At 40.3% G+C, this 11,409-nt stretch overlaps 1 pseudogene; it reads right to left on the bottom strand.

Annotated features, from left to right (window-relative positions):
• Positions 1 to 457: 457 nt before the first annotated feature.
• LOC101440995 (FMR1-interacting protein NUFIP2 pseudogene) lies at positions 458 to 3,013 on the bottom strand (annotated as a pseudogene).
• Between the last annotated feature and the right edge of the window lie 8,396 nt (positions 3,014 to 11,409).

Here is an 11,409-nt window from a genome sequence, read left to right as displayed (position 1 = left end):
GAAGCTGAAAGCAAGGAAACCTGGAAGAGAAGGAAGAGATGAGCAGATGCTTCCATGTGCCTTGCCATGAGACAAGAGGAGGCCAGGATCACAGGCAGCTGGTTTTCAGAGAGAAAGCATCACCTGAAGATGCCTTGATTTGGACATTTTCGTGACCTCAGAACTGTACACTTGCAAACTAATAAATCCCCACTGTAAAAGCTAACCCACATCTGATATGTTGCATTTCAGCAGCCTAGATGACTGAAGTACTAACAGAAGAAAAAATAAACTATTCAGTATGCAGAGATTAAATAACCTTGTGTAGTCTTTTGAAATAAATTCTGATACCTTAAGAAGTCTAATTACTTTTGTTGACTTAAAATATATATATATATTATCCTGTGATGCTATTTAGGGTTCCTCTGCTGTGTTGAATTTGGAGCATAAAGCCTTGTGTCCCCTATGGTCATTTGCATTAATGCTGCAAAGAGTTTATGAATAGGCAGTTGGATCCTGCTACCAGTCTTTGATCTAGACTATCCATGGTTTCATTGTAATTGATTATCCTTGGGGGATCTTCCTTCTTCACTTTTCAAAGAGATTGTATGTCTTTAGTGTGGTACACAATAGAAACCCTCAGGTCAAAAGAACCCCAGTTATCATTCCCTTCTAGGCCTCTCTGGTATCTTCGTTTTTTCGTGGAGTTTAAAAAATCATTTGCCAGAGAGGCCAGAAGATTTTGGTTTTCTGTCTTGTAGTCCTTTGAGAGAAATACTAAAGCACCTTGACTACTGATGTCTGCCCTTTGCAGGTCACCTCAATGATGGTTCCCAGCATAAGGCTCCACTCTCACTAGTAGTTCTGGGTTTTAGCATGCTACCCAGAACATGAAGACTAGTCCATTTTCCCAGCTCATCAGCCATGGGAAACACAGAGTATTCAGTTCCTGAGAGGATTATTTCAGCATCTTGTGGAACCAAAGTGGCAGGATATTCCCTTTGAAATGTCACCTCCATGACATGTGATCTGATGACCTCTCAGTAATAGTCTCAGGGTCAACACTGGGCTCATTTATAAATGATACTCCACTGATTCTGGAAGGAATCTCCCAAGTTTTGTTTATCTGTTTGAGAGGACAGATTTACTTGTATTGTGCTCATCAGCACAGTTTGTATATTTGAAGGGTAGATAAAAGCTGGAGAACTAAATAAGTCCCAGAAGAGATGGGGTGTTAGAGGATTAGTAGCAATAGTTAGCAGTGGCTGTTCTCTGGAGAATACCCACTTGCATTAGTCCCTCCTAAACAGGTCCATTAGAAAAACTGGCAGAACTAACAGATTTCAGCATACACATAGGGATATGGGATAACGGACTTGAAGATTGGGTCTGAGTTTCCCAAGCAGGTGATGAAAAGAAGATGAAGATGGAGACAGAGAAGAATTTTAAATAGTTTTGTTGAGTTTTTCCTTAACTTTGCTTGCATAATTGATTTTGGGAACTATTTTAGCATTGTTATTGTCCACTGGAAAAACTGGGGGTGGTTTAAATAGGGCCTATGAGTCCTCTTTGCAGGCAACAGCTGAAGCATGTTTTCTATTGGGCCAGTCATCAAATTTTTACTGCTTGCACCTGGATTAATTTTGAAACTTTTCTGTAACACATCACTTATGGTTGGTTTTCCTCAGCTTGTTTCTCCAAGCCCAGTTTCCTACTTCCAGATTTAGAACTATAGTCAGGTTTGAAAGTTTTGGGTCCCTGTTTTAAGGTTGAGACACTGGTCCCTTGTTGCATTATTTTGTCCTGAACTAAATCAAGGTATTCACAATCCTTGGCACTATTGTTGTAGAAGTCGAGAGGTTTAATTATTTGCGTATAGTAAGGCCAGGACTCAGGAATAATTTTTGGGAAAGAAAAATTATTTATTTATGACTGGTCAGGTTCAGAGCTTCTCATTCCAAAATCTGAGACCTGAATAAGATTTTTGAGTTCCTTTTATACAGAGGAAGGGCCAAATGGTTCTGTGTTTCAGTGCTCAATAGACTTGAGTTAGCATATATTTTCCACATCCTAGGTAAGCTTTTAGCATGGACTTCATACATTCTAGATAAGCTTTTAGCACATTTGGTTTGCATTTTCCCAGAATATTTAAAGTTTATAGAGTTTGCATTGCTAAACTGTTTATCTGGGACTGGAGTTGTTGCCATGGTCACCAAGGGCAGGGCTGTAGCCTCTTACTGTCCCACACGCACAAGTCAGGATACATACAGCCTAAGTTATCTATGAAGAGATGAACAGCCTCCCACCCATAGCCCACATCACTATTGTGTCTAGCTTTTATTTTTTTACGAGTGGTATATCTGCTCTCAGAGTCACTATACCATTATCTTCCCTTTTTCCATATTGCCATTATTAAGATAACCAGAATTATTTGTTACAATGCCAATTGGAATTGCTACAGCAACTGTCATGTCTAAAGATGGGTTCTTTCTAGATTGATTATCATAAGACTTCCCATTCTCTTTGTCCATACTGCTTTTCTGAATGAAATTCTCACTTTTCATTCCTGCTTTCCCAAAGTGCTGGCCTTGACAGTCTACTTCAGGTTACTGTCTACAATTTGCTGGTTGCCATTGAGGACCCTGGAAACAGGGTCATTAGCTTCATCAATGCCCTGTCTCCTTAAAGATACTTCTCTTTTCCAGCATTACCATTTAGTTCACCATAGTCTGTCTTCCTCTTTGGTATTCCCTGGTGCTGCTTGGAGGGCTTGCTTCTGCTCACATTTTAGTGGCTTTGACTGGGCCTTGGAGCTGCCATGGGCTCCATGCTGCAGGTACATGGGAGGTTGCTGGTGATGGTGTTGATATTTGTGTCTGTGGTTGTAGAAATAATAACCGTGGGGGGGTGGCTGCTGCTGTGGGTGATGGTGCTGATGGTGGTGGCTCTGACGATGTCGAGGCTGTGGCTGGCAGGTCTTCCCCACTGAAAGCAGCTGGGACTTGCTAGCTAAGGCTGCAAGCTGCAGCACCATCAGGATCTGAGCCAAAGGCTATTTTAACAAACCTAAAAATGCAATCTTGGAATTTTTAGGGTCCCACATTCTCACTGCTCTCTGAATAGTTTGAAATTTGGTTTGAAGTGTCAGTTTTTCACATCAAAATTGACTATTAGGATATTTGACAGGTTGTAACTGCATGTTAAGGAAATTTTAATCTGTCCAAGAAAGTTCCTCTAACTCTCAAGAGTTGCTTTTGCCTACTTACACCTCATAGTAAGTGCTCCTTTTATAACCAGATAATCATATCTTCACACCATCAGATTTTATATGTCTGTGGCATTCTAAAAGCTTTTCAAAAACATTAAATTTAGGATCTCACAGCATTATTGAATGATTCATGAATCAGACTGCATCCATTTCAGAAATTACAAAGGAGCTTTTCTGAGTGAGGGAAAGGGTAGTTCATATACGGCAAATGTGTAAACAAGTGAGGAAATGTTCTGATTGGCTGACATTAACTTTCCATTTTACATAGGGAGACCCTTACAAAGTGGGGAGCAGATATGCACTGATTAGTAAGATTTGGTTGTCCATTCTGATAAGCTGTCTCACTGGACCAAAACTAGTTTCTCACCAGGTATGCTGATTTGAGTCTTTAGTGGACCCCAGAAAAGCTCCTTCTTAAAACGATTATATGCACAGGAATATAAACCTATTGCACTTAGGAATTCTTGATTTAATTACTTCTATTAGATTATGTGAGCCAGGGCAGGTCTTAATCCTCTTATTGGAGTCCTTTATAAATGGAAGACTAAAACCAGCAGGCACAGAAAAAAACCTGTAGAGACAGAGAAACCATGATAGGCTGAGAGTGAGGTCTTGGAGGCTGGAGACAAATCAGCAGAGGCCCAGAAAGAGGCCCCAGGAGAGGTTGAAAGAGATGAAGATCAGAGAAAAGGAAAGAGACAAGCCTTATGCCTGATCACCCACAGCCGAGCTCAGGGAGAACGTGATCCTGGAGGAGAAGGCAGAGATAGTAGAGCCACTATTATTTCCTACCATGTGCTTGATCACCCACAGCTGCAACTTGGTAAGACAGCATCTCATCTGAGGACTTGATTTGGACATTTTTACAGTTTAGACCTGTAAACTTTTAACCTAATAAATTCCCATTATAAAGGCCAATTTATTTCTGGTATATTGCTCCCAGCAGCTTTTAGCAAACTAAAACATCAGGTGTTACTTACCTGCTTTTCTGTAGGGTATGTTCCTTTTTCTTGGAAAGTCCCTATAGGTCAAATTTTGTCTTCTGGACAAGCCCTTCTCAGAAAGGGAACCCTCCCAGCAATGCCCAATGCAGGTATTCATTTTATTTTACTTAATGAATACAAATAATTTCATTTTATCCTTTGGATTAAATATCAACACATATACATATCTGTTGAGGAACACCTAAATCTTGTAATTCCCCCCTTCTATTGTTAGGTTTAATATATAGGTTTATTGCTTAGAGCGGTATCACCAATGGAAAAACTAAAACTCTCTCTGGTGCCAGGTGGTAGAAATCCAGGACTTCATGAAGGAGTAGTGCCTGGGAAGCTGGAGAAGCAGAGAAGGAATGTAGAATTCTAGACCCTGGATAGGTTCCTCTTGTACACATGTTAAATGTAAGAATAACTGAATAGATTAATAAAAATATTAATTAAGTAGTAGTTAAATTAGCATGAGAATTCCACATGCAGTATATCAAGATCTCAGCACAACAAATGTGACATCATATACAAATTAGGATTATTTGAGGAGGGATCAGTAAAAGGAATATTTACAAAATCACAGATAAGGATAGGGAAGTCACAAGAGACAGCTCAGGACTTTGTGTCTCAGGCAGTGGCCTGGGGAGATAAGGGGAGTGAAGGGTAATCAGACCCAGAGGAAATAGAAAGGACTGCCTTGAGAAGGGGAAGTGTAAATTTCCACAGGGTTACACGTAACCCGAGGCTGGACTCCAGTTTCCTGCCAGCACTCCCACAAGGTAAAACTCAACCTGACTCGAGAGAACAAGGGTCCAGTGCTGCAGTCCACACAAGTCAGCCTCCAGGAGCAGAAAGTAAGTGGAGAAGGGGTGAGAGAAAAAGAAGCAGCACAGACCCATCATGGGCTTGCTCACCATTTCAACCGGGCAGGAAAGGCTCTGTCCACGGGGGACTGGAAGCAAGTAGGGGAGTGGGAATGGGAAGAAGAAAGCCCCAGACACAAAGTACTGAATGTGGCTGGATGATTGTTATATAAGCAATTTTTAAAATAGGTTATCTCCCAAGTTATACTTATTGTAAAAATATACTCTAAAATAGTTTTTAAAAGGCAAAACTAATCAATAAATCACCCTCACTTCTACCCTGGGAACATATTAACCATTGTAAATGATTTGACTTTGGTTTCGTCAAAAAAGAAAAAAAATGAAAGACCTAAAATTAAGCCTGATCAAGTGCATCCCTATCTCGTAAGGAGGTAGTTTTCTTTCTCTTTTGTGCAAAGTCCTCTCACTGTACAATCATGTTTTCTTGGCTGCCAGTTTCCAGGAAGTTTCTGGTTCTCTCTTACCATTTCCATTACTGCCACCTCCTGCTTAACGCAGGTATCTGCAAGTAGATGGAGATGTAAGTGACATGGAAGTTTGCCTGGGCTTCATTTTCCTCCACGGTCACTTGGACCATTCAGAAAGGACAAAAAAGCTAGCTCTTGAGGTTTCCAAGAACAGATCTTTGATCATGGGGCCAGTATTTTAGTGAACTCACTCCTTGATTGGAGTTTATTTTTTATCAAGGACCAATTGAGTCAATCACGCATATATTTACTTACTCACTTCTACATTCAGGTTACGTTTCAAGTGCTAATTATATTTGTAGCACTAAGGAAGAAACCAAAGAAATGAGATGTTTTCCTCATCCTCAAAAATTTATAATATTTAGGAGACATGGCATGATGCAGCTATCTATATTTATATTTCATTTATACTTACATTTACATATGTATGTATACTTATTTTATATTTATACTAGATTTACATTTATAATTATATTTAAATTACATCTATACTTACATTTATATTTATACTTACATGTGGTTCAATTAAATTTAATTTAATTTAAATATAATTAAATTTGCTCCATAAAGGCAATAGCTGCATTTCTTTTGCCACACCATATTTTTTCATCCACATCATATTTGTACCCCAGTGTGGTATCTCACACCAGTGGGAGTTTGGGCAATATTGAATTTGATGAACTAAATAAAGGTTTACCACATAGAAGATACTTATAAAATAGTAGATGTCTAATTGTTTTATTTTGTTTTTATTTAGCTCACTTTAAGCTCTGAAATTATGTGATTTATTGATAAGATTTGAAACAAAAACCAACAATAAAGGAAATGATTTCTAAACTACCCATGCATGTATCAGTCAGTCATTATACCAAGAAATTAAGCTACAGAGATGAAATTGGCCATTGCCTCACAAATATGAAGGCTGAAGGAATTGTGGAAGGGAGAGGTTGAAGAAGGAAAGGGTTTTTAGGAGAGCCTTAGAAATGGGCCCTGAGGGATGAGCCTGGTGGTCTTGGTGCAGTTCTAGGATTCAGGTCCTTAGAGAGTACAGTATGCAGAGTTTTTCTGGAAGCAGACCTGAGCCAAGGATCTGGCTGTGAGTGATTTATCAAGGACATCATCCCAGGAGAAACTGGTAAGACAGTGGGGAAGACAGGATAGAGAAGGGGAACAACTTCAAGTGAATTCCCAACCTCAGCCTGACCTGGAAGGGAGCTCTTGAGCATCAATCATACCTCAGAGTTTAAACTTCAGACAACTCAACAAGCCCAAAGGCAGCCAATCCTCTTGAGAATGGCACAAGCATGAGCCATTAGCACAAGCCCCCAGTGACTGTTTTTGTACTCAACAACATCTATTCTGCAAGGTAATGCACAAAAAGATGGGGAATGGGCACCAACAGTATCTAATACAGACAGGAGTCACGGCAATAGAGGTGGACTGCCTTAGAATGGAACCTGAGAGCCCTGATTCCAATACCAAGCCTTAGCTTCCGAAGGTCTGTCTGGGAAAATTCACTGAGTGCCTGACACATCTCTTGTTCTAATCCTCATGGTCTAATTGAGCCCCATAGAGATCCATGGCATGGCCACAAGGGGCAACCTGAGCAGCTTCAAGGTGGTGGCAGGGCTCTTGCAGCAAAAGCAATTCCTCCAGTGCCTAAAAGAAGAAAAAGAGATGACAGCCCTCAGGAATAGACACTAGAAAGCTGAGTATACATGGGCAGTGGCTTCTGAAGTGGGCAGGAAGGGCTCTATGAGGGAGATTTGGCCACTGGCTCATGCGTCTGTGCTTTCCATGAAAGTATCTCCTTGGGGACCTTCCTTCCCATTCTCTGCACCTCCAACCCAGGCCAGGGTTGATAGTTGTATGGAGAAAGGAGTTTGAGAAAACAAACAAAAGAGGATAAGATACACTTCCAGTAAGGTATTGGTGGATGGGAATTCAAGTTCATTTCATAGGAATTTAAAGCCAAAGTATTTCACCTCTGCCAGAGAACATTTTTAAAGTCCAAAGAACTTGTTATAGGCAAAGTCAATTCTTGAAGTGTCAGTTTAAATTTTTAAAAATGAAAACTTCAAATGTGAATTTGCGTTTCAATTTTTATGCAATTTCTGGTAGCAAATATAGAAAGACAATCCAAATCCTGACATAGGTTGATATTTCTGGTGAGGGCTGAATATGGAATGAGTTGCCAGGAAAAATTGCATTTCGCTAGAGCAACTGATTAGTTTACAGTGTGTAAGAGCTGGTAATTGCATAAGTCATCTTGTCTCCTCCTCCCTGCTTGATGGAAAGCAGAGCCTAATGTGTGGCTTATCTGCTGCAAATGGTCAGGAGTTTTGGGTGTGTCCTTTGAAGACTAATGTCATATTTACCTTATTTTTCATCAAATGATCATTTGTTTTTCCAATGTAAACCATTTATGGAACAAAACAGACAAAAAAAATATTTCTTTTAATTATTGACCATTAATATAATTTAGTCAGGATGTTCTAATTCTTAGAATGCCTCAAGTGGTACATGATCTATCCTCCTGCCCCATTGTCACTTGTGATATATTTCTATTAATGCATCGATCTTATTAGTGTAGAATCATCTTATTGTAGTCTGTGTTTCCCACTGACACACAAGCCCTTGAATAGCAGGAGCTGGGTTTTATGCAGATCTATATCCCTCTACATTACCTTGCAGAATAGATGATGTAGAGTACACAAACAGTTACTTGGGGCCTGGTTCATGCCAGTCAGTCTCCTCTAGGTACTGATGGTGGCTGCCATCTCAGGACAAACTACCCCTATGGCTGAAAACCCACCTTCAACTACTTGGTGTGTAATAGAATCAATACGTATTTTGCAAACGGAAAAAAAAGCACTGCAAAAGCCAGTGATACGTATGGATAAGACAGATGTGTATGTATAAGAGAACGCATTTCCATTCTTATAAAGTGGAAGGCACATATGAAAAGATGATAAAATGTCACAGGGAGGGAAAAAAGCCAGAATGTTAATTATGGTTATCATGTAAAGTTATAGATTAACTTCATTTTCTTTTACACTGTTCAACACTCTCTAACATTTCTAACAATAAAAATGCCAGTGATAAAGAAAAATATATTCAACAAATATGTTGTTAAAAATGAAAAGAAAAAATCCTTTAAATTAAAAGAAGAGGAGAAAATGTGTAGCAAAGAACATATTTCCATTTAGAAAGATGTGTGTCTCTATAGTAAAGATAGTTGCCTTGGCCTTCCAATGTTGATTAAATATATTGTCCCTCCAGAGGTACATGCAGTATATTTAATTTTTACCTTAGTCATTAAAGATTTAGTTTTAGAGTCTCACTCCTGACAGAACAATTTTCCATGTATTAGATTTTACTTTTCACTTTAAATCATTCTCTCCTCTCTTCTTTCCCAATTTAAGTCACTTATTTGCAACAAAACACTGAGTGAAATGTAACGATTCAAATAAATAAAGCATCACCTCCAGAGGATGCAGCCCTCATGCTGCGCATGTAATGAAATCTATTTCTCTTTGATGATTTCAATTAAAAGAAGTTAAGAATTAGGAGTGTGACTTTAATTATTTCTTGATGTATCTGTGCTTTTCTCCAGGCAGAAATAAGAAATAGCTTTTCTCATGGTTTCCCAGGGTTACCCTCAGCACCAGAACCCTGAAATGGTTGGGCAGGGATATTTCAGGTGGAAGGACTCACTAATACTCTTAGGAATACAATGGTGGAAGCTCTTTGTTCCTGTTTTCTTGGAGCCCAAAAATAATTGCTCTATTTTGCTCAATATCAGTGGGCCAGGAATTCAAGCTGGGTTCAACTAGGTGATTATTCTCTACATGATATTGACTGGGGTTACCTGGTGATGTTTCGCTTGCAGTAAGCCCGACCTAGAGGACCCAAAATGGCTTTCTCTCACATGTCTGGTGCTTTGGTGAGGATGGTAGGGACACGGGCTCAGCTGGTCCCTTCTCCATGTCCATGACATCACAAGATCTCTCTGTGTGGTCTCTTCAGAAGGACAGCCAGGCTTCTGACATGACAGCCCCATGTCCCAAGAGATGGGAGTCTTAAAGTACAGGCCCAGGAACTAGTGAAGGATCAATTCTGCCATATTCTATTAGCCAATTCTTTATGGAAGGCATGTCAAAGAATGAATGGCCATAATCAATTTAATATACTCACCCAGAATGATATTTCCTGTATGGATAGGATGTCTCACTCTTATTTGTCTATAAATTGATACATCAAACACTCTGGACTTTTCCAGAACATAACATAGAACAAATTAACCTGCATTTGCATGTGAATAGACATCAAGAAAGTCAATGTTTGATACTTGCTTCTGTTGGTTCTCTGGCTGTCCTTTAAAATTCTCAATTTCTCCAAGGCATGTATACATGGTACATAAAAATGTTTGGATATTTTCATAGTGGTTTCAGTTAAAAACAGTAACTGAGAGAGTGCTGAGTTCCTAGCCAGGGGAACTCTATCACATTCCTCAATGAAACAGCAACAATCCCCCAAGTGCAATGGCAAAGACCAGTAAAGATGGATGATTCAACAATAAGCCCTTTATATGAGCCTGTGTGCCTGAAATATGAACTAGACCTAGAGCTGCAGGGTGCCTACGAGTTACCTCCTGAGAGCCTCCATGTTGCTCAAATGTGTCCACTCTCTAAGCCAAATGCAACATGTAAATGCATTACCTTCCCCCCAGTGTGTGACATGACTCCCGGGGATGAGCCTCCCTAACACCAAGGGATTACTACCAAGCACCAGCTGATGATGTAACTAGAAAAAGACCTCGAATAAAAGGGTCAACTTGGACCGGCAGAATATCTCAGCCTACATGTAATATTAGGTGTTAAAAACTGCTTTTTGACTTTGGATAAAAGGGGGAAATGGAAAAGATAAATGAGTTTTTATGGCTATGAGTCTCCAAAAAAGAGTTGGGAGGTCATCAGAAGGGTCAAGCTTACACACACCTCAGCAGGGTTCCAGAGACAGCCAAAGTAGATAGAAACCCAGGTACTGGTTCTACTGAGGGCTACAGAGACCCACAGGTTCTATGGTCATGGTGAATGGCTCTGGAGTTCAGGGCCATGTCTGCTGGCCCTTCTTTGGAGTTTTTGTTTCTGAGTGCGATGGAGTTGGACTTAGATATGACCTTTCTACACATGCCTCTTCTGTTACTTTTACCAGACCTGTGGTTGGCATTTGGGTTGGTGTATACTCAGGAGACCGGAATCTCTGGACTGTCCATGTGACAGCCAGGTCCTGAGCCTCAGTAGAATTGCAACTCCTACCTTCTGGTCTATTGGACTTACCCTGGCCAGCTAACAGGGAGGTGAAGAAGGTCAACCACCACACCAGGGAGCCAAGAGTGCCTACAGCTGCAAGCAGGAGAATTGCATCCATCATCCATGTGGAATCTAAGCCCCCTCTTGATGTAGAAAGGGACTGGACATAACCATCCCAGGGTCCACATGATGGAGGAATAGAGTATGGATTAGAGTGGACTTACTGGTGTTCTGTTGGGGAAATATTGTGATTAGTAAGGGAAGAAAATTGTAGTATCGATGTGGAGAATGTGGCCACAGTAACTGCTGATGGTAGGAAGAGGGAAGAAGAGATATTATGTGGGCACATTTGCAGGATTTGGAGTTGTCTTGGGTGGTGCTGCAGGGACAGATGCTGGACATTGTGTGTCTTGCCATGACCCACTGGGTGGACTGGGGGAGAGTGTAGACTACAATGTAGACCATTGTCCATGTGGTGCAGCAGTGCTCCAAAATGTATTCACCAGGTGC

This window comes from Dasypus novemcinctus, chromosome 24, assembly GCF_030445035.2.
Source record: "Dasypus novemcinctus isolate mDasNov1 chromosome 24, mDasNov1.1.hap2, whole genome shotgun sequence".
In the NCBI taxonomy this organism is placed as follows: domain Eukaryota; kingdom Metazoa; phylum Chordata; class Mammalia; order Cingulata; family Dasypodidae; genus Dasypus; species Dasypus novemcinctus.
The sequence above is the reverse complement of the archived record's forward strand: the minus strand, read 5'-3'. Positions and strand labels throughout refer to the sequence as shown.